General features: G+C 40.1%; 1 long non-coding RNA gene across 2 annotated transcripts in view; it reads left to right on the forward strand.

Annotated features, from left to right (window-relative positions):
• Positions 1-5,244: 5,244 nt before the first annotated feature.
• The window catches only part of LOC103351253 (uncharacterized), a 219,647-nt gene continuing 199,216 nt past the window's right edge, over positions 5,245-25,675 (forward strand). For both annotated transcript variants that reach the window (XR_011380719.1, XR_011380720.1), the window contains exons 1-2: positions 5,245-5,356; positions 8,597-8,792. This is a non-coding gene — a long non-coding RNA (uncharacterized lncRNA). The remainder of the gene's footprint in view (positions 5,357-8,596; positions 8,793-25,675) is intronic.

Below are 25,675 nucleotides of genomic sequence, written 5' to 3' on the forward strand. Positions count from 1 at the left end.
GGGAGGATGGGGCAAGTGGATAGAGAGACTTCAGTGGAAGAATTTGATGAGTGACTGTGGAGCCAAATCGTGATTTAAGGTCTGGAGTGGGAGATGGGGTAGGGTTGGATTGGAATGCAGGTAGCAGCAGCCTCATCTGAAAACTTTGGAAGAAATGATGTCGTTGTAAGACAAAGGACACCCAGTCACTTAGGAGCTCCCCAGCATGCAATGACAGAGGTTGGTAGAAGGTTGGGAATTAGAGGAACTTAGAAGAGAGAGTATCAGTCTGAACTTCTTAGCAAGTGGTAGAGGAGGAGGTCTCTCAGGGAGGTGGGTGTGGATACATGCATGATAGAGGCAGGAGGTAGCAAACAAGCTGAGAACATGTCTTTGGAAGAGGGAGGCAGTGTGACTTGTCCTGCTGTTATTGTTGGAAGTTTGACTCAGCCTTACCTGGCAAACTTCCCTGCCGAGCTAATAAGCCTATGTGCGAGTGGAGTTCCAACTATAATGACACAGAGACTGGAGGAAGGAGCAGTCTCCCTCTGTGCTGCTGCACATTTTTGTTGAGTTTTTTAAACTAGGCATATGATTTAAAATGACTTTTAAAGAAGTTTTGCTGGAAAACAGATTAAGAGGTTGTGTCAACAGCTTATTTACTGGAATTTTGGCTATGGGATTAAAAAAGAAGAGATAAGTAGAAAAATGTTATTGCAGAAGATCTGGCAAAAACTTGGAGATAGACTAAATATAAAGAATGCAGAAAGTAGAAAGGTGCATGATATTTTGAAGGTTATCAACTTGAAGGACTAGGAAGTTAGAGGATGATATTGGATAATAGGTAAAGTAGAAGGATTTAAAGATTGAGAAAGGGGGAATTTAATTAGGAATTTGGGGATCATTTCCTTTTTGACAGAACAAGATATCTTAATAGTTTACATAGTTTGACTATCATCTTTATAATTTTTGTGCCATATCTGCTACCATCTGTACTGTTACTTAGTATTTCTTTTGATCAACTCACTTTCAAAAATCACCGAGTTTTTTTCAAGATTTTATTTATTTATTTGAAAGGCAAAGTTACAGAGAGGCAGAGTCGGGGGTGGGGGTGGGGGGTCTTACATCCGCTGATGCACTCCCCAAATGGTTGCAATGGCCGGAGCTAGGTCAGTCTGAAGCCAGGAGCTAGAAGCTTCTTCTGGGTCTCACACGTGGATATAGGGGCCCAAGAACTTGGGCCGTATTCTTTCCCAGGCCACAGCAGAGAGCTGGATCAGAAGAGGGGCCACTGGGACTAAAAGTGGTGCCCATATGGGATGCCAGTGTATGATCCTGCAGGCTTAGCCCACTATGCCACAGCACCAGCCTCCCCTCTCTCCCAGTATTTTTTAAGTAGCAGTATCTACGGAATCTTGAACTCATGGACAATTTATGTGTTTTCCTAAAATTCATAGATGTAAATATAGGGAGATTAAAGATAGTTGTGTCTGATCTTTGGAAAATAGTATCTTATCAGTTTGGAGAGAAGCTTGAGATGGTTGTTTATTTTTGAATGACAGTTCAGATATCTTTAATGAGCACTATATACTGGAGCAGCTAAATACCACAGGAATGGAAGGAAGGAGCCTAGTTTGTTTGGATTTCCAAGGTGATAAGGAGGTTATGGGGCTGGTGCTGTGGTGCAGTGGGTTAACGCCCTGGCCTGAAGCGCCAGCATCCCGTATGGGTGCTGGTTCAAAACCTGGCTGCCTCACTTCCGATCTGGCTCTCTGCTATGGCCTGGGAAAGCAGTAGCAGATGGCCCAAGTTCTTGGGCCCCTGCACCCACGTGGGAGACCCGGAAGAATCTCCTGGCTCCTGGCTTCGGATCAGCACAGCTCCAGCCATTGTGGCCAATTGGGGAGTGCACCATCAGATGGAAGACCTCTCTCTGCCTCTCTGTGTCACTCTGACTTTCAAATAAATAAATCTTTTTTTTTTTTTTTTAAAAAGAAGGATGTTACTAGAATTTAAATAGTTCAAGGATCTACAAGGATAAGAGTGCATGTGTGTTGGAGGGAATGAGGGAGGGTCAGACAGGGAACAGCTTTAGTGAGATACATTTGTGTGAATAATTTTATCTGTCTGTAAAATTTTATTTATTTAATTGAAAGTCAGAGTTATAGAGAGGGAGAGAGATATCTTCCATCCACTGTTTTACTCCCTAGATTGCTGCAATGGCCTGTGCTGGGCCAGGCCAAAGCCAGAAGCCAGGAGCTTCATCCAGTTGTCTCACATGGGTGGCAGGGGCCCAGATACTTGGGCTATCTTCCACTACTTTTTCCCAGGAAATTAGCAGGGAGCTAGATCAGAAGTGGAGCATCTGGGACATGAATCGGTACCCATATGGGATGCTGGTATCACAGGCAGCAACTTTATAAACTGCTATGCCACCCCATTGACCTCACGTGAATTGTTTTAAACAAGTGACAAGAAAACAGAAACAAATCATAGTAGATTGAAGAAAAGGGACAAAGATACTTAATAGTAGAATTTGACTAGTTATCTCTGAAGATGAGCTTAGAAAGTTAGTTTGCAAGGACAGTAATATTTGACTTGCAGCATTATTGTAAGGATTAAATAAAATCATTCATACGATGTTTAGCACAGTTCTTGGCACAGAGTGATCAGTAAGAACTAGATGATGAAGATGAGATAATGATAAGGTTATAACCCCTAAGAGATAGACATTAGTATAGGTTCTAGGTCCAAGGAGAAAGAGCCAGAAAAATTGTTGCCAAGGAGAGGGTATTGGGTTGAGGCAGAGACTCTCATCTTTGGTAGTTATGGAGTTCAGTGCTTCTGTAGACAAAGGCATCATCCCATTTGAAAATGTCAGAGAAGAAGATGAAAGAGTTGAGATAAAGAATATGCTGAGATCAGGCACATTCAGGGTGGAATGGAAGTAGATAAGAATGTGTTGAAATTGTAGCAGGAGGGGCAGCATTTGGCACAGCTGATTTAGCCACTGCCTACAACACAGTCATCTTGTATGAGCACCAGTTCAAGTCCCAGCTGCCCCACTTCTGATCCAGCTCCCTGCTAATGTACCTGGGGAAACAAAAGAAGATGGCCCAAGTGCTGGAGCCCCTGCTACCCATTTGGAAGACACAGATAAAAACTTCTGGTATCTGGCTCCTAGCTGTGCCCAAGCTCAGCCCTGGCCATTGGGGCCATTTGGTGAATGAACTAGTGGATGAAAGAGCTCTTTCTCTCCCTCTTTCTCTGTAATTCTTTCAATTAAATAAATAAAATCTTTTAAGAAACAGTAGTAGGAGCAGCTTGGGGAGATGCTACCTGAAACTAACCCCTCTGAGGCATCTTGGAGGAAGATCAGAGAAGCATTAAAAGAGGAAGGAATGGTATTTGTGCACTTTGAAGATCCTGACTATCTTTAGGGAATAGTGCTCTGGCAGTGTCTTAAAATTCTACACTTGACTCAGATTTGCTCTTGAGATCAACCTTCTGTGATATCTGAGACACTGGGAAACAAGGATTGTAAGTACAAGCATAGGGCTAGTTCACACCTCACACACACACACAAACTTTTTTTTTAAGATTTATTTTATTTATTTACAAGACAGAGTTACAGGGAAAGGTAGAGCCAGTGAGAAAGAAAGGTCTTCCATCTGCTGGTTTACTCCCTGAATGACCGCAATGACCACAGCTGAGCTGATCTGAAGCCAAAAGCTTCTTCCAGGTCTCCTATGCGGGTGTAGGAGCCCAAGCACTTGGGCCATCTTCTACGCTCTCCTAGGCCATAGCAGAGAGCTGGATCAGAAGTGGAGTAGCCGGGACTTGAACCGGTACCCATATGGGATGCTGGCACTGCAGGCTGGGGCTTTAACCCACTGCACCATAACGCTGGCCTCCTACCCATGAACTTTTAAGAACAGGTAAATATTTTTGCTTAAATATGAAGAGTTCATATATTTACTATTCAAAAATGCTTGACAATAATCGTGTTGCATTTAGGAGTGCTCTGACTTTGTTTCCATCTACATATATTTATTGGGGTTGGAAATCTGGGCTGTATATTCCAGAATGGACCAGACTCCTGAAAAATGACTTCATTCTCCAAAGCTGAGAATTCTGTGTGTTGTGAGAACGAAGTAACCTGATTCTGGACTCTCTGTAGTCCCAGGGAGAGTTCCCAGTGGTTGAGTTGGGTTTCCCAAAGCTTCCTGAGAGTTAGACCCTGGAGATGAGTTCCTTCAAGGTCAGTCAGTACATTTTCATTCCAAAGATTTTCTTGTTCTTGAAAAGGACCAGGCAAAGGGAGGAGCCTCTGGTCTGGAGCAACTCTTCCTTTGGCCCAGGCCTCTGACACCCCATCAGTTTGATTCCTGCTCTGCAACCGCAAAGACAAGTATGATGGATCTCCTTTTGGAACACAGTGCAGTTTGCTTGGGAAAACATCCACTTTAGACAAACAATAAAAGCAGCCCAAGTGGGCCTTGGCTGCTCTCCTGGTGTTACGCTCATGCATATGCCTCTGGTGCTTGGCAGCAGCAGGTTTCTGGTTGCGCAGAGCCGCAGACCACCCTTTGGGAATACCCATGTCCTGGCCTTGTTGTTCAGAACGTAACTTGGAATTGAAGTTATTAGCCCTAAACAAGATACAGGTTTGACTCTAAATCCCAATTTCTATGTGCTGTGGAAAATGATTAAAAAAATAATTCTGATTTCCAGGAGGGAGAAGATAGAACAGTTGCTGTGACTATGTGAACACGGTTGTGTTGTATTGAATGATTTGTCACCTCAGACACCAAGTCTTTGTAGATCCAAGTTGAAAGTCATTTGTACTTCCTTCTCCTCTGACTATTGCTACATGTTGGTTTTTCTTATAGTGTATTGATCAGAGTCTATCTAGTGTTTTAGTTACTCAAATGTGTGTCTTACTTTCCCTCTTGCCTGTAATTTTCATACTGGCATGGACTGTTAATCAACTTTGCTTTTCCCACAAATTATATATACAAGAAGACTTCAAAAAGTTTCCCACAAGTTCTTTGAAGCCTGCTTGTATTTGTATGTGTGTGCTTGTGTGTTTGTATTTATAATCAGTCTATCTCCATGCAACCTTTGACTTTGGGAAACTTACTCATATTCAACTATTCACTGAACACCTAATATATATTGGTTGCTGAAAATATGCTAATGCTACTATCATTGTTTTATATGCTCTGTACTTGTTTAAATGCATCACAAGTTAATAAATATTATTTTTATCCTCTTTCTGCAGGTGGAGGAAAAGATGCATAGGGAACATAAAGGAATTCCCAAAGACCACGCAGCTTAAGTGGCTGGATCCAGGTTAAAACCAGTAGGACCAGAGGTGCGTGCTTGACCGCCAGGCCATACTGAATCTGAGTATTGCCTCTTAAAATAGGATTGGGTAAAAGCACTCTAAGAACACAGACTTACTGGGTGTAGTAATGGAAGTGTATACAAAGGGCATCAGCACAGAGAAATAGCTGCCCTCTGGTTCCAGCACTCCTTAGGAGAGCATGGAAGTGTAGCAGTTGTCTCCTTCTTTTGCTAGGACTTGTCTCAATATCAGCAAGAGCTCTCCTAGTGCAGAAAGATGAGTGGATTTGAGAGATCATCTTCGGGTTCACCTCCTTTATTGTAAAAGAGGAAACTGAAGTAAAGAATGTTTAGTACACAGAACCTTAATTAAGCATCCAAGACTGTACAGTAAAAGGCTTTCAGACTTCTGTCGTGAACCTGAATTTTCCTGAAGTTTCATTTGGAAGAATAAGCAGCCAGCAAGAGAAAAAAGAAACCAAGTACAGGAGATGTAAGAGATCATGCTCCTAAAAGATCATTATGGGATACAAAAAAATCATGGGAAGACACATTGAGAATGTGGCACATGTCATGCTGGCATCTCTTCCTTTGAAAACAGGACAAAAAATAAGACTTTCCTCTTCCTGCCCATCCTCCCCTGCAGCCCTGCCTCAGCCTTCCCCACCCAGTTTCTACAGATGCTTTCCCTAAGAGAACTGTGAAACTGTTGGAATTGGTGGTCTGTGTTCTGGACCCCAGATATGGTTTAACAGATCGCTAGTTCTCCATGAGAATAAGATTCCAACTGCTTGTAGTAATGTTATAAGTTTACCTCAGATTTTCACCTTCTGTTTCATCTAAAATGGGTGTTACTAGACAGGTCGAATATTGGGAAAGCCAGTTAATTCTTTAGAGACTTCAGTTCTAACCATCCAGGTAAGCGTCATTGACCTCGCTGCTTTATGTTGATTTCAAGCTGTACCTGGTTGTTGTTTTTTTTTTTTTTTTTTTCTGTTACTCTCTTCAGCTGGATTCTCCCCTTCACATGCAGGCAGTTGATGCTTTGATCCTTTAACCATCTAGAAGGGATTCCAGCTTTTCTATTAAGTGTATTTGAGCCAGAGTTTTCAAAGTGATTTCTGTGCACAGAAATGACAATTCTTTGAGGAGCTCCCTGAAAGTTGGGCTTCATAGTCAAAGGAGCTTAAATAATACCACACATTCTTTCATCTGATCTATAGAATTTGAAATTTTTTAGTCTTCGAATCTTGTTTCCTTATTTCCATGGAAGAACCTCACTGAAGTAGCAGAGTGCTTGGAGAAAACCAGCCAAAGAAACAGTATAAGACTTCTAGAAAATAGTGTTGAAATTAGTCTAGGAAGTGATAGCTATGACATTTTGCAGCTGCAGGAGGCTGGTAGTAAGAACAGTATCCTCAGGAAAGTGATTGTATAACCTGGTCTTCAAATGCTAAGGACGCCACTTGTGACACTGGCATCCCTCATGGGTGACCTGTGTACCCACATGGGAGGCCTGAAAGAAGCTTCTGGCTCCTGGCTTCAGCCTGGCCTAACATGGTCATTGTGGCCATTTGGAGAGTGAACCAGAAGATGGAAGATCTCCCTCTCTCTCTGTGATGCTGCCTTTCAAACAATAAATAAATCTTAAGAAAAAAATGCTAAGGAACAATTTATGCAGTGGCTTTCATCATCATTAACATTGGGTTAGTCAGGATTCTTCCTTTTTTTTTTTATTTTTTTCACAGGCAGAGTGGACAGTGAGAGAGAGAGACAGAGAGAAAGGTCTTCCTTTGCCGTTGGTTCACCCTCCAATGGCTGCCGCGGCTGGCGCGCTGCGGCCGGCGCACCGCGCTGATCCGATGGCAGGAGCCAGGAGCCAGGTGCTTTTCCTGGTCTCCCATGGGGTGCAGGGCCCAAGCACCTGGGCCATCCTCCACTGCACTCCCTGGCCACAGCAGAGGGCTGGCCTGGAAGAGGGGCAACCGGGACAGAATCCGGCCCCCCAACCGGGACTAGAACCCAGTGTGCCGGCGCTGCTAGGCGGAGGATTAGCCTAGTGAGCCGCGGCGCCAGCCCGATTCTTCCTTTTTTAAAAAAATTATGGAGTAATTTTCTATCTACCAATAAAAGATACACAATTTAATTTGAAAAATATATGATAGAAATGTGAATTGAGAGAAACTTTATGGGAAGATTTTCTCAAATATGTCTGCAGTATATCCAGTAATTTATGAAAAATGGAATTAACACATAAAAAATATAAAAAAGGAATTTAGGGGGCTGGTGTTATGTTGTAGCAAGTTAAGCCACTGTCTGCAGCACCAGTATCCCTTATGGATGTCAGTTCAAGTCCTAGCTGCCCCACTTCTGCTTCAGCTCCCTGCTATTGTGCCTGGGAAAGCAGTGGAATATGTCCCAAGTGCTTGGTCCTGTGCCACCCATTTGGGGGACCTGGAAGAAGTTCCTGGTTCTGGCTTCCACCTGTCTCAGCCTGACCATTGAGGCCATTTGGGAAGTGAACCAGTGGATGGAAGATCTCTCTTTCTCTCTATCCTTCCTTCTCTCTTTGTAACTCTGCTTTTCAAATAAAATACATATATTTTCTAAAAAAATGGAACTTAGAATATGGATTTATTTTGGTATAAAGCAATTTTGAAATCCATGTGTTTTTATTTTCCATAATATTCATTGAACCATCACTTGTTTGCTGCCAGGTTGAATATCAGCCAGAAGCTGGTATGGAAAGTGGAGCCAGGCCTTGAACTCAGGCACTCTGGGATGCATGTGTCTCAAGTGGTGTCTTAACTGCTGCCATTGAAATTCATTTTTTCTTAATTCCATTTCCCACAACTGAAATCCCCTCATATATGTAAGAAGAAAAGGTAGATCAGAGGAATAAACAGATTGTGGAAGGTGTCCATTCAGTGTTCAGCTGAAAACAAACAATTTAAAAACATGCTCCAAAGTGGTTGCCTAGTTTAAGGTGCCTCAGGTTCTTTCTCTGTGCCTAGAAATTAATTTTGCATAGAACCTAAGGATTTAATACAAATTTAAAAATCCTGAAAAAATTTGAAACATTAGTTTTCAATATAATATTAAAGGGCAAAATGGTCAGATGTGATCATGGGTATTGTAGTTTTAGAAAATAGTGAATATAGGTGGGCCCATACCAGGTGAGGACTTGGCACCATTCCCCCATTGTGTCTTTTTTTAAATCACATCTTCTATCTTGGATTCAAGAGGTCTTCTATTTTGTCTTTTCTAGGCAAGATGTAATAACCCTGGACCCACAGAGCACCTGGAAGTCACTCTAGCTGTGGAACTTGGGTAGGTGCTACAGTCTGCTGACTTTTGGAGTCCATATCCTCTTCACTTCACTTCACTTCTTTATGAAGTTTGCCCTCGGTTTATCTCCTGGAAATGTGGCCTTTTCCTTGTTTTGGTTCCTCGATCCATTGGAGGTAAGTGCAAGGGCTCTGTATTCAGCCATCTTGATTCTTCATTCCTTGATTCTGCTCCAGGACTGTAACTTTACATACCTTAATTCTCTTGATGAAAAAGGAGCAAGCTTGTGCCCTGGCTTGTGGTTAGGAAATGCCATGGACTTTTCTTTCCTTTTCTTCTCCAGTTGACGTGCTTTGCTTCCTCAGTCAGAAAGGACCACGCAATGGAAGGCGTCTTCAGAAGACTGGGGCAGTATGAAGTCTTGAATAACCCAAAAGCAGGAACTCAGAATGGTCAGGTCTGGAACAATGACTGGATTTGTAGTAGCAGAGCCACAGCCCTTAGCGTCCTCAGGGACAGTCTGCAGGGAATTGCTCTTTGGGTGGTCCTCCTTGATTAGATTGATGCAACTCTGAAGAAAGCATTATTTTTCTTTTATTTCTGAAGAAACAGGAATTCAACCCAATGTGGGTGCCCTTGCAGTGAGAGACAATGCATTTCTAGCCTGCAGGCAAATTTTGCTGCCCCCCGCACTGTTACCGTCATAGCTTCCCCAAGTAACTACGCAACTCGCACAAGTAACATCGCAACTCCTGCAAGTCATGTTGTAAGCTGATTCTTTCACTTTGAAAATGCAGAAACTCAAAATTTATTAAAAAGGTATAATTAAGAAGTGTGAGACATCATGGGTGAGATTTTTTTTCTCCCAGTACCTGACATTAGTTTGTTTTGTACACTGTGTTTATTTTGAAGCTTTTTCCCTCTTATGTTAGGAAAGATATCTGCCAAATGTATTAACTAAATGCATATATTTATAAAATATCACATGGGACCAGAAACCTTGTAAAAAATTTGAGATTCAAGTGAAGGAGTAATAAATGTGAATTTCTAGCCATGAATAAATGTACAAAGAAGGATAAAGTTTGAAAATTCATAAGCTAGGTAGCTACCTCAGAACTAGGAAAAGAATAATAAGAATAAAAAGGAAAAATAACAGGAATTGATAAAATGGGAATCAAATATAAGTTGATTCCTTAAAAAGATTAATAAAATTATATAAGTTTTTCCCATTCATATATACATTACATTTCTTGTACTGCGTATATTAGCTACCACAAGTCAAAGAAACATGATATTTATCTTTTTGGGTCTAGTTTATCTCACTGAGAATGGTGATCTCCAGGTGCATCTATCTTATTGCAAAAGAGAGAATTTCATATTTTTAATGGCTGAATAGTATTCTATAATATCCATGTAGCACATTTTCTTTATCCAGTCATCAGTTGATGGACATCTGGGTTGATTGCCTATCTTAGCTATTGTGAATGAAGCTGCTGTAAGCGTGGGGGTAAAGACAACTTTTTCATATGCCAATTTCATTTCCTTTGAGTAAATTCCCAGGAGTGGGATGGCTAGGTCATATGGTAGATCAATTTTCAGGTCTTTGAAGAATCTCCATACTGTCTTCCATAACGGTTGTACTAGCTTCCATTTCTACCAACAGTGTATTAGGGTACCTTTCTGTCTACATCCTCACCAATTTTGTTATTTTTTGATTTTTTGGGTGATAGCCATTCTAACTGGGATGAGATGAAACCTTATTGTGGTTTTTATTTGCATTTCCCTGGTTGCTAGTGATACTGAATACTTTTTCATGTGTCTCTTGGCCATTTGTATTTAACCCTTTGGAAAATGCCTGTTCACTTCCTTTGCCCATTTCTTTTTTTTTATTTTAAAAAATTTTAATTTTAGTTAATTTTAACAGATTCAATATAATTTATAAATACAAGTCCAAGATTCCTTGCCCATTTATTAACTGGATTGTTTTGTAATTGCTGAGTTTCTTGAGCTCCTTATATATTTTAGATATTAATTCAGTATCAGATGACTTGTTTGCAAATATTTTCTCCCATTCTGTTGTTTACCTCTTCACTCTGTGCTGTGTTTCCTTTGCTGTGCAGAAGCTTCTTAGTTGGTTTAACCCAGTTTGTCTATTTCTGCTTTTATTGCCTGTGCTTCTGGGATCTTATTAAAGAAATCTTTGTCTGTGCCAGTATCTTGAAGTGTTTCCCCTATGCTTTCCTCTATTAATTTAAGGTATTAGGTTTAGATCCTTCATCCATTGTGAGTTCATTTTTGTGTAGGGTATAAAGTAGCATCTTGTTTCATATTTCTACATGTGGAGAGATCCAGTTTTTTTCAGCACCATTTGTTGAAGACACTGTCCTTTTTCCATGGAGTTATTCTTTTAGCTCATTTGTCAAAGATTAGTTGGTTGTGATGAATGGATTAATTTCTGGACTTTCTAATCTGTCCCATTGGTCTACATGTCTAGTTTTGTGCTAGTACTAGGCTGTTTTAATTATAACTGCTCTGTAATATATCTTCAAATCTGATATTGGGATGCCTCTGGCTTTGTTTTTACTGTTTAAGATTGCTTTAACTATTTGGGGTTTCTTTGTTTCCATATGAATATTAGGGTGGTTACAAGAAGGATGTCCTTTGTGTTTTGATTGGGATTGCATTGAATCTGTAAATTGTTTGTGGTAGTATGGACATTTTGATGCTATTAATTCTTCCTACCCATGAGCATGGAGAGGTTTTCCATTTTTTTGTGTCTTCTATTTCTTTCTGTAATGTTTTGTTATTTTCATTGTAGAGGTCTTTCATGTCTTTGGTTAAATTTATTCCAGGGTATTTAAATTTTTTGTTGCTATTGTGAATGGATCTGATCTTAAAAGTTCTGTCTCAGCCATGGCATTGTAATTATGTACCTCAAAATTTCAATAGGGCTAACTGGGGGCACAATAGGTAATGCCACTGCCTGTGATGATGGCATCACATATGTGTACTGTTTATATCCTGCTGCTCCACTTCTTTCTGATCCAGCTCTCTACGAATATGCTTGAGAATGAAGTGGAAAATGGCCCAAGAACTTGGGACACTGCCACAAACTTGGGAGATCTGGATGAAGATCCTGGCTTTAACCTGGCCCAGCCCTGGCCTAGCCCTGGCCCAGCCCTGGCCTAGCCCTGGCCTTCTGGGGAGTGAACCAGCAGATGGTAGATATCTCTGTCTCTTCCTCTCTCTCTGTACCTCTGCCTTTCAGGTAAATAAATAGAACTTAAAAAAACTTAGCATCCACTTACTGTGTATGGGAGAAATGTTGAAATACTTATTATGGAGCAAGCATAAATAGCAACCAACATTGTAGTTATAAATGTTTTCTTGTCTTAAGGAAGTCTTGTCTGTTTACCCAGATTTGTGCTTCTGGTAAGTAAGGATAGGTCTATTTATAGTGTTTTACTGGTATTAATATAGAGTATGATGCTATGGAAATAACAGAGGCTTGATAAATGATTTTTGATTGGCTTGTTGGTTGACTAAATAAATGTAAGTTAGCTTTTTTTTTAACTTTTATTTAATGAATATAAATTTCCAAAGTACGGCTTATGGATTACAATGGCTTCCCCCCCATAATGTCCCTCCCACCCGCAACCCTCCCCTTTCCCACTTCCTCTCCCCTTCCATTCACATCAAGATTCATTTTCGATTCTCTTTATATACAGAAGATCAGTTTAGCATACATTAAGTAAAGATTTCAACAGTTTGCTCCCACACAGAAACATAAAGTGAAAAATAATAGATGATTTTTTAAATGATGATGAAATCAGATCAGACCTATTGTCATGTTTAATCCCAGCGAGAGTCAAGTTGGGAATTGCTAATTTCTTCTTTTTTTTTTTTTTAACAGAAGATCAGTTTAGTATACATTAAGTAAAGATTTCAACAGTTTGCACCCACATAGAAACACAAAGTAAAATATACTGTTTGAGTACTCATTATAGCATTAAGCCTCAATGTACAGCACATTAAGGACAGAGATCCTACATGAGGAGTAAGTGCACAGTGACTCCTGTTGTTGACTTTACCAATTGACACTCCTGTCTATGGCATCAGTAATCTCCCTATGCTCCAGTCATGAGTTTCCAAGGCTATGGAAGCCCCTTGAGTTCTCTGACTCTATCTTGTTTAGACAAGGTCATAGTCAAAGTGGAGGTTCTCTCCTCCCTTCAGAGAAAGGTACCTCCTTCTTTGATGACCCGTTCTTTCCACTGGGATCTCACTCACAGAGATCTTTCATTTAGGATTTTTTTTTTTTTTTTTTTTTGCCAGAGTGTCTTGGCTTTCCATGCCTGAAATACTCTCATGGGCTTTTCAGCCAGATCCGAATGCCTTTAGGGCTGATTCTGAGGCCAGAGTGCTGTTTAGGACATCCGCCATTCTATGAGTCTGCTGAGTATCTCGCTTCCCATGTTGGATCACTCTCCCCTTTATTTATTCTATCGGTTAGTATTAGCAGGTACTAGACTTGTTTATGTGCTCCCTTTGACTCTTAGTCCTTTCATTATGATCAGTTGTGAACTGAAATTGATCACTTGGACTAGTGAGATGGCATTGGTACATGCCACCTTGATGGGATTAAATTGGAGTCCCCTGGTATGTTTCTAACTCTACCATTTGGGGCAAGTCAGCTTGAGCATGTTCCAAATTGTACATCTCTTCCCTCTCTTATCCCCACTCTTATGTTTAACAGGGATCACATTTCAGTTAAATTTCAACACTTAAGAATAACTGTGATAATTACAGAATTAAACCAGTCATATTAAGTAGAACAGACAAAAAAAAAACTACTAAGAGGTATAATGTATTAAGTTGTTCATTAACAGTCAGGGCTATGCTGATCAAGTCACCGTTTCCCATAGTGTCGATTTCACTTCAACAGGTTTCCTTTTTGGTGTTCAGTCAGTTGTCACCGATCAGGGAGAACATATGGTATTTGTCCCTTTGGTACTGGCTTATTTCACTCAGCATGATGTGTTCCAGATTCCTCCATTTTGTTGCAAATGACTGGATTTCGTTGTTTCTTACTGCTGTATAGTATTCTATAGAGTACATATCCCATAATTTCTTTATCCAGTCTACCGTTGATGGCATTAGGTTGGTTCCAGGTCTTGGCTATTGTGAATTGTGCTGCAATAAACATTAGGGTGCAGACCACTTTTTTGTTTGCCAATTTCCTTTCCTTTGGGTAAATTCCAAGGAGTGGGATGGCTGGGTCGAACGGTAGGGTTATCTTCAGGTTTCTGAGGAATCTCCAGACTGACTTCCATAGTGGCTTGACCAGTTTGCATTCCCACCAACAGTGGGTTAGTGTCCTTTTTTCCCCACATCCTCGCCAGCATCTGTTGTTGGTAGATTTCTGTATGTGAGCCATTCTAACTGGGGTGAGGTGAAACCTCATTGTGGTTTTGATTTGCATTTCCCTGATTGCTAGTGACCTTGAACATTTTTTCATGTGCCTGTTGGCCATTTGGATTTCCTCTTTTGAAAAATGTCTATTGAGGTCCTTGGCCCATCTCTTAAGTGGGTTGTTGGTTTTGTTGTTGTGGAGTTTCTTGATCTCTTTGTAGATTCTGGTTATTAACCCTTTATCTGTTGCATAGTTTGCAAATATTTTTTCCCATTCTGTCGGTTGTCTCTTCACTCTCCTGACTGTTTCTTTTGCAGTACAGAAACTTCTCAATTTGATGCAATCCCAATAGTTGATTTTGGCTTTGACTGCCTGTGCCTCCCGGGTCTTTTCCAGAAATTCTTTGCCTGTGCCAATATCTTGAAGGGTTTCTCCAATGTTCTCTATTAACTTGATGGTGTCAGGTCGTAGATTTAGGTCTTTAATCCGTGTTGAGTGGATTTTTGTGTAAGGTGTAAGGTAGGGGTCTTGCTTCATGCTTCTGCAAGTGGAAATCCAGTTTTCCCAGCACCATTTATTGAATAGACTGTCCTTGCTTCAGGAATTGGTTTTAGATTCTTGATCAAATATAAGTTGGCTGTAGAGGTTTGGATTGATTTCTGGTGTTTCAATTCTGTTCCATTGGTCTATCCATCTGTTTCTGTACCAGTACCATGCTGTTTTGATTACAACTGCCCTGTAGTATGTCCTGAAATCTGGTATTGTGATGCCTCCAGCTTTGTTTTTGTTGTACAAGATTGCTTTAGCTATTCGAGGTCTCTTGTGCCTCCATATAAATTTCAGCATCATTTTTTCCAGATCTGAGAAGAATGTCTTTGGTATCTTGATTGGTATTGCATTGAATCTATAAATTGCTTTTGGGAGAATGGACATTTTGATGATATTGATTCTTCCAATCCATGAGCATGGAAGATTTTTCCATTTCTTGGTATCCTCTTCTATTTCTTTCTTTAAGGTTTTGTAATTTTCATCATAGAGATCTTTAACGTCCTTGGTTAAGTTTATTCCAAGGTATTTGATTGTTTTTTGTAGCTATTGTGAATGGGATTGATCTTAGAAGTTCTTCCTCATCCATGGCATTGTCTGTGTATACAAAGGCTGTTGATTTTTGTGCATTGATTTTATACCCTGCTACTTTGCCAAACTCTTCTATGAGTTCCAATAGTCTCTTAGTAGAGTTCTTTGGGTCCCCTAAATAAAAAATCATATCATCTGCAAAGAGGGATAGGTTGAGTTCTTCCTTCCCAATTTGTATCCCTTTAATTTCTTTTTCTTGCCTAATAGTTCTGGCTAGAACCTCCAGAACTATATTGAATAGCAGTGGTGAGAGTGGGCATCCCTGTCTGGTACCAGATCTCAGTGGAAATGCTTCCAACTTTTTCCCATTCAATAGGATGAAAATTGCATTTGTCTTATTCATGGAAACTGCTTTGCCAGAGAGCATAATTTTGGCTATAATTTACGGTATTTGTAACAACAAAACTCTTGGGAGAAAGTCTGAAATGCATCTGCATTGTGACTGACTCATATGACAGTGTCTAACGTAAGGAAAATACCTGTTTTCTGAGTTTGGAATGCCTACCAGAATAAGCAGGAGACAACAGAGGGAAATACTCAATTTATCCTCATCTCATTCTCCACTACAGAAATCCATGTCTCTCACTTGATGTGATGTCTAGACATAATCACATGTGACCAAGCAGAGTTCGATGAACAGAATGTGGGTTGGTGTGATTAAATTCCTCAATAGATTAGAAGTTTTTTTCCCCACCTCGTCCAGTGTTGATTAAAAGACATACTATGGTGAGGAGAATTAAAATGAAGCATACTGCTATCCTGACACTAGGCCAGCTACCTGATAGTCAGATCAGCACCCAGGGATTAATGCCGTCTGTCCAGTACATTCCTTGTTTTGAAGCTGGGCATCAGGGAGCAAAATTTATCATGTCTATGAAGAAACCCCAGGGACAGATGTGGTACAGACAAGTCTTAAAGCATTTGGTGAGAGTATCCCAGATATTCTTAAAGTGATGTGTCAAACATTAAATTAAGTGAAGCAGAGGGTTTGTGATTTTTCTCTTTCCTAAGTGGAATGCCAAAGATAGGTTACGGGAGTTAAGGCTACCAGTTTGAATATTTGAGTAAAGCTCTGTCTTTAAGTATTTGTCAAGGGAAGAAAAAGTTGTTTGAGGCTTGGCAGCAACTTCACATACAAGTTAGCAGAGAATAAACTATTTCCTTTTTGAAGGTCAGAGTTACACAGAGAGAGAAGGAGAGCCAGGGAGAGAGAGGTCTTCCATGCTCTGGTTCACTCCCCAAATGGCTGCTATAGCTGGAGCTGTGCTGATCCGAAGGCAGGAGCCAGGAACTTCTTCCAGGTCTCCCACATGAGTGCAGGGACCGAAGTGCTATCTTCCACTGCTTTCCCAGGCTATAGCAGAGAGCTGGATCAGAAGTGGAGGAGCCAGGACTCGAACCCGTGTCCATATGGGACGCCGGCACTGCAGGTGGTGGCTTTACCCTCTATACCACAGCAATGGCCCTAGAATAAACTGTTTCCAAGTTGCACAACTGAGAAGCTGAAAGGACCTATGAAAGACCTTTCTAGCTGTTATCAAAAATAGGAATTGAAACCATTGAAGAATTATGCCTACATCTTGACTCAGAGCATACTTGAATTTAGCATTTCACTTACCATGGCCTTCTTGAACATAATACCACATCAATGATTCTCTACTCCCCAAATATGGTACCTGATGCCACCTATTGCTTTTGCAAGCAGAATTGAAAGCAGAATGGGTTCCAGATTGCAAGTGTATACTAAGGCAGGTGAGTTGGTTGGAGAAACTTTCTTCCAGAGGTGTCTGTGTCTGTGGAGAAGGGAGTTGATGAGGGTAGCAGTGGCCAACTCAGACAGACTTGGGCTGGACTACACTTCCTGACTGGCCCACCTCGTCTGAAATGCTCCGGTTTCTCCTCAGCCATACCTGGTCAAGAATAACTGTAGTCCTCAGTGAATCCTTCCTAACCTACTGACTCTAGGGCAGAGGAAAGGGATCAGTGATGGGGAGTGAATGTGTTCACTGTGGCTTGTCCTTTTCCCTTCACCTTGACAAATCCATAGAAAACAGCTCCACAGTCCAGCATGAACAGTTTTCCCCAACGTGTGGCCCTCCAACTACCCATAGTTGACAACCCATCATTTGACAACCTTTAAAATGCATGTCCTAAACCCTGTGCCAAACCTTCAAAATTAGAATATCTGGGAGCAGGCCTGGGAACATGGCATTTTACTGATTCCCCCAAGGAGTTTTGAAATTTCCTGAACTTTTGACTTAGGAGTTTGGGTTCCCTGTTATTCTTGAAGTTGCAGGTGTTAAGGCCAGTGCTTCTTGAAGATGAGGCTGAGGGGAGGAGGAAGTTGGTGGAAGAAGGGATAGAGACTGGACTGATCAGAATGATGCTCTTCTGGTCATCAAATGTGGGACTTAGCGAGAAGCTGGAGGGCAGAGATTACAGGCTGGTAATATTTAAAATATAGTTTTATAAAGTATATAAACTAGATTCTATTTGGATTATGCAGCATTTACCAGTATTAAAAATCAAAATACCTTTATATTAGTCATGTGCTATTCAGTCCTCCACAGCCTGTCACTGCCTGCTCATTTCATTTCATTTCCTTGCCTCTAAAGGCACCTGATCATCAACTCCAACTCAATATCAAATGATCTATTACCTTTTTATTTTTTAAAAAAATTACAACTTAGTATTCAATCTCCAAATGCCCACACCAATCAGCACTGGGCCAGGCCGAAACCAGGCACCTGGAATTCAGTCTGTGTTTCCAAGGTGGGTGGCAGGGTCACAAGCGCCTGAACAATCATCTGCCACCTCCCAGGGTAGACATTAGCTGGAGCTGGATCAGAAGCAGAGTAGTCATGGCTTGAACCAGGCACTCTGAAATGGTATGCAGGAGTCCTACATTGCGACTTAACCACTGGCTAACCACCCGCCTTTCTTTCCTTGTTTTTAAATTATAGAATATGAACAAACATGTTCATAAAAGGACAAACAGGCTTTTTTCCTTTGATTTGTCTTTAAACCAAAATTACCTTTATTTTCCTAACTGGCTGGAAAACACCAATGACAGAGTACCTAGCAAAGTGCTTTAATGCATTGCATGCCTCAATAAATAATTTTTGTGTGAACAAAAAGTAATGTGATGCAGCTGATGATTTGTTTGAGGGCTATTTTCTCTTACTCCTTCTATCATCTCAGTCCTTCCACCACAAAATGCAAGGGAGAATTTCAAAATCTAGGGTCTACGTTCACCTGTCTTGAGTGGGACAGGTACAGGCCTGATTTTTTCTCCACCTTTGTTGAAAATTGTAGATGAATTAAAGGAACAGTTTTCAGGTCTAAGAGCCTTGATGTATACTGTTTATTCCTGAATGTTTCCATGTAAACATTTTAATTGATGGCAAATCTGTTTGTTGTGTTTGTCAAGTTAATGTAAACTGTAGTCTGTTAGGCCTTGAGATGAGTCTACTAAATTTTTCAGATGTTTTTTATTTCCTCAGCTAAGAGCTGGATTTGAACCAGAGCTTAGGGGTGAAAGGGCAATATGTAATATACAGACATGGAGTTCAACATATGAAATAAAATAATGTAATGTTTTTAATATTCAGGATGAAAAAAGCAGCAATAAAACATTGTGGAAGGAGGAAAACGTGAATACCTGTATATTTGAATTTTAAATGCCTGCAGATGTTGAATTTTAATCAGAGCATGTCAGATTCTGACTCTGACAAAGGCAGAAATGTGAGATGTGTTTTTGTGAATTGCTTCCACATTCCATGCTTCAGATTCTATTGCATATAGCACTGTCTCGTCATATATCTATGTAAAGTGCCAGCATCCATTGACTTAGCGTGTGCGTGATGGCTAACACATAAAGCAGTGTGCTGTGAAGAAAAGACCTCTTCTCTCTCTGTCTCTCTCTCTTCATAGCCTAGATTCTCTGTGACCTCATGATAAGGAAGGCATTTAACCTCTCTCTGTTTCAGTTTCTCTAATCATAAAATAGGAACCAGCATTCTTGTTTCTTCTGTAGCTCTATGAGTGTTGTGAGGCCTATTTGAAATAGTAACTGATCTGTACACTTAGACTATATAACAAAATCAGGTATACATTCATCTGTGTGTCTGTATTTATTTAGAGAGATTGAAAGAGCAAAAGGAAACTAGTGAAAACTAAACAGATATTTCTTCATAAAATCTAAATATGTATTGGAATCTAAATTTAAGGTACTTTTAGATTCTGTATGTATTTGTGAGGTAGTTCCTATTATTCTGTTTTTTTGCATCATAATCCCTAAAGCAATGATAGTCAATGACCTTAAGTTTTACACTGAAATTTTATTACTGAAAACAATGGATTTGTATATATATGCATATAGATAATATAGATAAAAATATCTGTAATTTCCCATTTTTCTCTCAACATTTTGAATGTCATAGGATAAGGAAAGGATAAACCGTTTACTTGCTTGAAGATCAATAGAAGGTCAGTACTCCTTACTTCTTGTTTTCTTCTGTCTTGCACCTTTCTTAAAAAAGACTCATAGCCATGAGGATCAGTCTGAGTCCATTTTGTGTTGCTGTAACAGACCACCAAATACTGAGCAATTCATAGTGAACTGACATTCATTGGCTCACAGGTTTGGGAAGTCTAAGATAGTTGGCCAACATCTGGATAGTGTCTTCTTGCTACATGCCATGGTGGAAGGGTGAAAGAAGAGCCTGAGAGGAGGTGGGTGTGAACCCACTCCCTCGGTACCAGACCTGCTCCCAGAATAAGGATATTAATCTGTTCATGAGGCTGGAACTCACATGACCTAATCACCTCTTATGTACCACTTTGTAATGCTGTTACCATGGCAGTTATGTTTCAACATGAGTTTGGGTGGGGACAAACATTCAGACGCACAGCCAGGTCTCTTAGGCTAAATGGCTGTATATCCTTGATCCTTTTACATCTTTACTCATTCAATGCTTTCACTTTGAGGCCTTTCTGCTGCCTTCTTAGGGAAACTGTGTGGGGTTGTTGGAAATAACTAAGGGATTTTTGAGACCAGCCAAGCTGATTATTAAATGTTGATTTTATCTGTGATATGGCCCATTTCTAAATATTTCGAGTATTCTGGTGTACACACTGATGTTTAGGAAGAAAGAAAAAGGAAATGTCTAGGATGATGTGGATTAGAACAAGGACAGCACATCCAGTACAGTAAGGTAGTCTGTCATAGTGGCAGTGAAGAGGAGATTGTAGGAGTCTATGCAGTTCATCCTACCACTTCACCGAAATATTATGTATATTTTTGTTTAGTCCACAAATTTTTATTTTTAGCCACTGCACTTATTTGTCTCATCAAATATTTTCACTATATTGCAATGGAGAAATTTTTTTTTCACCAGTAAGTCTTCTCAAAAATATTTCAGATAGTGGCCGGCACCCTGGCTCGCTTGGTTAATCCTCCTCCTGTGGTGCTGGCATCCCATATGGGTGCTGGATTCTAGTCCAGGTTGCTCCTCTTCTAGTCCAGCTCTCTGCTGTGGCCCATGAGGGCAGTGGAGGATGGCCCAGGTGCTTGGGCACCTGCACCCGCATGGGAGACCAGGAGGAAGCACCTGGGTCCTGACTTCGGTTCGGTGTAGCTCTGGCCAAAGCAGCCATTTGGGGAGTGAACCAATGGAAGGAAGACCTCTCTCTCTCTCTCTCTCTCTCTCTCTCACTGTCTATAATTCTACCTGTCAAATACAAAAAAAAAATTTCAGATAAAAATGGTCTGAGTGGAAAATAAATCACGCTTCTATCCTCACAGATTAATCTTCCTAAAATCATCTTTTTTATTTATAAAAGGTGAACAAATTTCATGTCTTCCATGTATACAGATTTAGCAGCATAGTAATACTTCCTACCCTAACCTCCCTCCCACCCTCCCTCCTGCTTTTCTTATTCTTTCTCCTAATTTTTGCAATGACATACTTTCAATTTATTTCATAATCACAAGATTAACCCTCCCTAAATATGGAATTCAACAAATAGTAAGAAGAAAAAAAACACTTTTCCTCAACACAAGAGACAAGGATAATAAATAATAATCAATTCTCAAAATGGCAATTTTGCTTATATGTTACTTTTTTTGTACTTTATTAATTACCACAGATCAGGAAAAACATATGTGCGTTTTGGGACTGGCTTATTTCACTAAGTATAATAATTTTCAGTTGCATCCACTTTGTTGCAACAGACAGGAGTCCATTCTTTTTTACAGCTGAGTAGTATTCCATGGTGTACATATACCACATTTTCTTTAGCTAGTCATCGGTTGATGGACATCTGGATTGATTCGATATCTTAGCTTTTGTGAATTGAGCTTCAGTAAACATGGAGGTGCAGATATCTCTTTCATACACTCCTTTCACTTCATTTGAGTAAATTCCCGGGAGTGGGATGGCTGGGTTATATCATAGATCTATTTTCAGATTTCTGAGGTCTCTCCATACTGTATTCCACAACGGCTAGTAATTTCATGGTATCAGGTTGTAGATTTAGATCCTTGATCCATTTTGAGTTACTTTTTGTAAGGTGTAAGGTAGGGGTCTTGTTTCATACTTCTGCATGTGGAGATCCAGTTTTCCCAGCACCATTTGTTGAAGAGACTGTCCTTTCTCCGGGGATTGATTTTAGCTACTTTGCCAAAGATAAGTTAGTTGTAGATACATAAATTAATTTCTCAAGTTTCTAATCTTTTCTTTGATCCACATGTTTATTTTTGTGCTAGTACCAGTCTGTTTTGATTATAACTGCCTTGTAGTATGTTTTGAAATCTGGTATTGTGTTACATCTGGCTTTGTTTTTGTTGTTTAAGATTGCTTTAGCTATTTGGGGTCTCTTGTGTTTCCATATTAATTTTAGCATCATTTTTTCTAGATCTAAGAAGAATGTTGATATTCTGATTGGGCTCACATGAATCTGTAAAATGCTTTCTATAGTATAGACATTTTGATGATATGAATTTTTCTAGTCAATGAACATGGAAATTTTTTTCCCATATTTTTGTGTCTTCTTCTATTTCTTTCTTTAATATTTTATAATTTTTGTTATAGAGAATTTTAACATCCTTGGTTAAATTTATTCCAAAGTAAATTTCTTTGGAGCTATTGTGAATGGAGCTGATCTTACAAATTCTTTCTCAGCAGTGGCATTGTCTGTGTATAAAAGGCTGTTGAGTTTTGTGTGTTGGCTTTATATCTTGTAACTTTACAAAACTCTCTTAAGTTCCAACAGTCTTATTGGAGTCTTTTGGTTCTCCTGTATGTAGAATCATGTCGTCTGTAAACAAGAATAATTTCACTTCCCTTTATCCAATATTTGTCCCTTTGATTTCTTTTCCTCCCTAATGATCTGTCTAAAACTTCCAGGACTATATTGAATAGCAGTGGTGAAACTGAACATCCTTGTCTGGTCCTGTATCTTAGTGGAAATGCTTTCAACTTTTCCCCATTCAATATAATGCTGGCTTGAGTTTGTCATATATTGCCTTAATTGTGTTGAGGATGTTCCTTCTGTATTTAATTTGTACTCTGATTATCAGAACTACAAAAATTTATTTATAGGACAAAATACAGAATTATACGTTGAAGTCTTTCCCCCATGGACCCAGCTATCTTCCAGACTTCTCCTGAAATATTTCTGCTGCAGTTAAACAGTAACATTTTCTTTGCTTTCTTTTTTTATTATTTTTTTTTATTTAGTAAATATAAATTTCCAAAGTACAGTTTATGGAGTACAATGGCTACCCCCCATAATTTCCCTCCCACTCGCACCCCTCCCATCTCCTGCTCCCTCTCCCATTCCATTCACATCAAGATTCATTTTCAATTATCTTTATATACAAAAGATCAATTTAGTATATATTAAGTAAAGATTTCATCAGTTTGCACTCATACAGAAGCACAAAGTGTAAAATACTTTTAGAGTACTAGTTATAGCATTAAATCACAATGTACAACACATTAAGGACAGATCCCACATGAGAAGTAAGTAAGCAGTGACTCCTGTTGTTGACTTAACAATTTGACACTCTTGTTTATGGCATCAGTAATCTCCCTAGACTCTAGTTATGAGTTGCCAAGGCTATGGAAGCCTTTTGAGTTCGCCGACTTCGATCTTATTCCGACAGGGTCATAGTCATCGAAGTACTCTCCTCCCTGCAGAGAAAGGTACCTCCTTCTTTGATGGCCCCGTTCTTTCCACTGGGGTCTCACTCACAGAGATCTTTCATTTAGGTCGTCTTTTTTTTTTTTTTTTTTCCAGAGTGTCTTGGCTTTCCATGCCTAAAATACTCTCATGGGCTCTTCAGCCATATTCGAATGCCTTAAGGGCTGATTCTGAGGCCAGAGTGCTATTTAGGACATCTGCCATTCTATGAGTCTGCTGTGTATCCCGCTTCCCATGATGGATTGTTCTCTCCCTTGTTGATTCTGTCAGTTAGTATTAGCAGACACTAGTCTTGTTTGTGTGATCCCTTTGACTCTTAGACCTATCAGTGTGATCAATTGTGAACTGAGATTGATCACTTGGACTAGTGAGATGGCATTGGTACATGCCACCTTGATGGGATTGTATTGGAATCCCCTGGCATGTTTCTAACTCCACCATTTGGGGCAAGTCTGATTGAGCATGTCCAAATTGTACATCTCCTCCCTCTCTTATTCCCACTCATATTTAACAGGGATCACTTTTCAGTTAAAATTTAAACACCTAAGAATAATTGTGTGTTAAATAAAGAGTTCAACCAATAGTACTAGAACAAAACAAAACAAAAATACTAAAATGGATAAAGTATTACATTGTACATCAACAGTCAGGACAAGAGCTGATCAAGTCTCTGTTTCTCATAGTGTCCATTTCACTTCAACAGGTTTCCCCTGTGGTGCTCAGTTAGTTGTCACCGATCAGGGAGAACATATGATATTTGTCCCTTTGGGACTGGCTTAATTCACTCAGTATAATGTTTTCCAGATTCCTCCATCTTGTTGCAAATGACCAGATTTCATTGTTTTTGACTGCTGTATAGTATTCTATAGAGTACATGTCCCATAATTTCTTTATCCAGTCTACTGTTGATGGGCGTTTGGGTTGGTTCCAGGTCTTAGCTATTGTGAATTGAGCTGCAATAAACATTAATGTGCAGACAGCTTTTTTGTTTGCCAATTTAATTTCCTTTGGGTAAATTCTAAGGAGTGGTGTGGCTGGGTTGTGTGGTTGCTGAGGTTGTGTCCACTTAAGAATCATTCTTCTGGTTATCTTCTACTTGTCAGTTTTCTAAATTCCATGGGTTCTGGAAGATAGATTGACGTTTCCATCTTTCCTGCACAGGCTCTCATTACTACCCCCTACACTGACTTGTGGCATCTCCTCAGTATCTCTACTTCATTGTTGAATGAGCTGTTCTGGGAGACTGACTTCTTTGTTATTAGAAAGAGTGAAGATGAAATTGTTAAAAGCGTTCACCTATGGAATGAGATCATGGACTTTCATGCTGTTCAAGGTTCTATAGATGCCCTGAATTATATATAATATAATTTAATAGTAATTTAACATTTTAAAAATTTAATTTTATATGCACTTATTTCTCTCTCTCTCTTTCTCTCTCATACACACACACACACACACACAGAAATGATCATGGGTGATGAAATTTCATGAAGCGGCTGGCACCGCGGCTCAATAGGCTAATCCTCCGCCTTGCGGTGCCGGCACACCAGGTTCTAGTCCCGGTCGGGGCGCCGGATTCTGTCCCGGTTGCCCCTCTTCCAGGCCAGCTCTCTGCTGTGGCCAGGGAGTGCAGTGGAGGATGGCCCAAGTGCTTGGACCCTGCACCCCATGGGAGACCAGGAGAAGCACCTGGCTCCTGCCATCGGATCAGCGCGGTGCACTGGCCGCAGCGTGCCGGCCGCGGTGGCCATTGGAGGGTGAACCAAAGGCAAAGGAAGACCTTTCTCTCTGTCTCTCTCTCTTCACTGTCCACTCTGCCTGTTTTAAAAAAAAAATTCATGAAGCAATATTCCAATTTGGAGTTTTGTACACTTCTTGCAAAAGATACTGAATATTTTTAGAAGCAAAATTAAAATCATTGCATTTTGATCTGTCATCTGTGATGGGCTTGCAACAAGATGCAGATCTTCATAAAATCACTTACAGGGAAAACCATCACATTCAAGGTTGAATGCTTGGATACAATAGAAAGTGTAAAGGCAGAGATCCAGGATAAGGAAGGAATGCCTCCTGATCAGCAAAGATGTTCTTTGCCACTAAGCAACTGGAATGTAGATGAACTTCTTCTGTCTACAACAGTTAGATGGAGTCCACTCTTCGTCTTGTGCTATGAGCTCCTGACTGTGCTAAGAAAAGAAGCATAAGAGAAAGTTTATGCTGGCTTTCCTAAAGTACTACTAGGTAAATGAGAATGGCAGTTAATAGCCTTTGTTGTGAGTGCCCTTTGGATGAATGTGGTAT

The sequence above is a fragment of the Oryctolagus cuniculus genome, chromosome 12 (genome assembly GCF_964237555.1).
Source record: "Oryctolagus cuniculus chromosome 12, mOryCun1.1, whole genome shotgun sequence".
NCBI lineage: Eukaryota > Metazoa > Chordata > Mammalia > Lagomorpha > Leporidae > Oryctolagus > Oryctolagus cuniculus.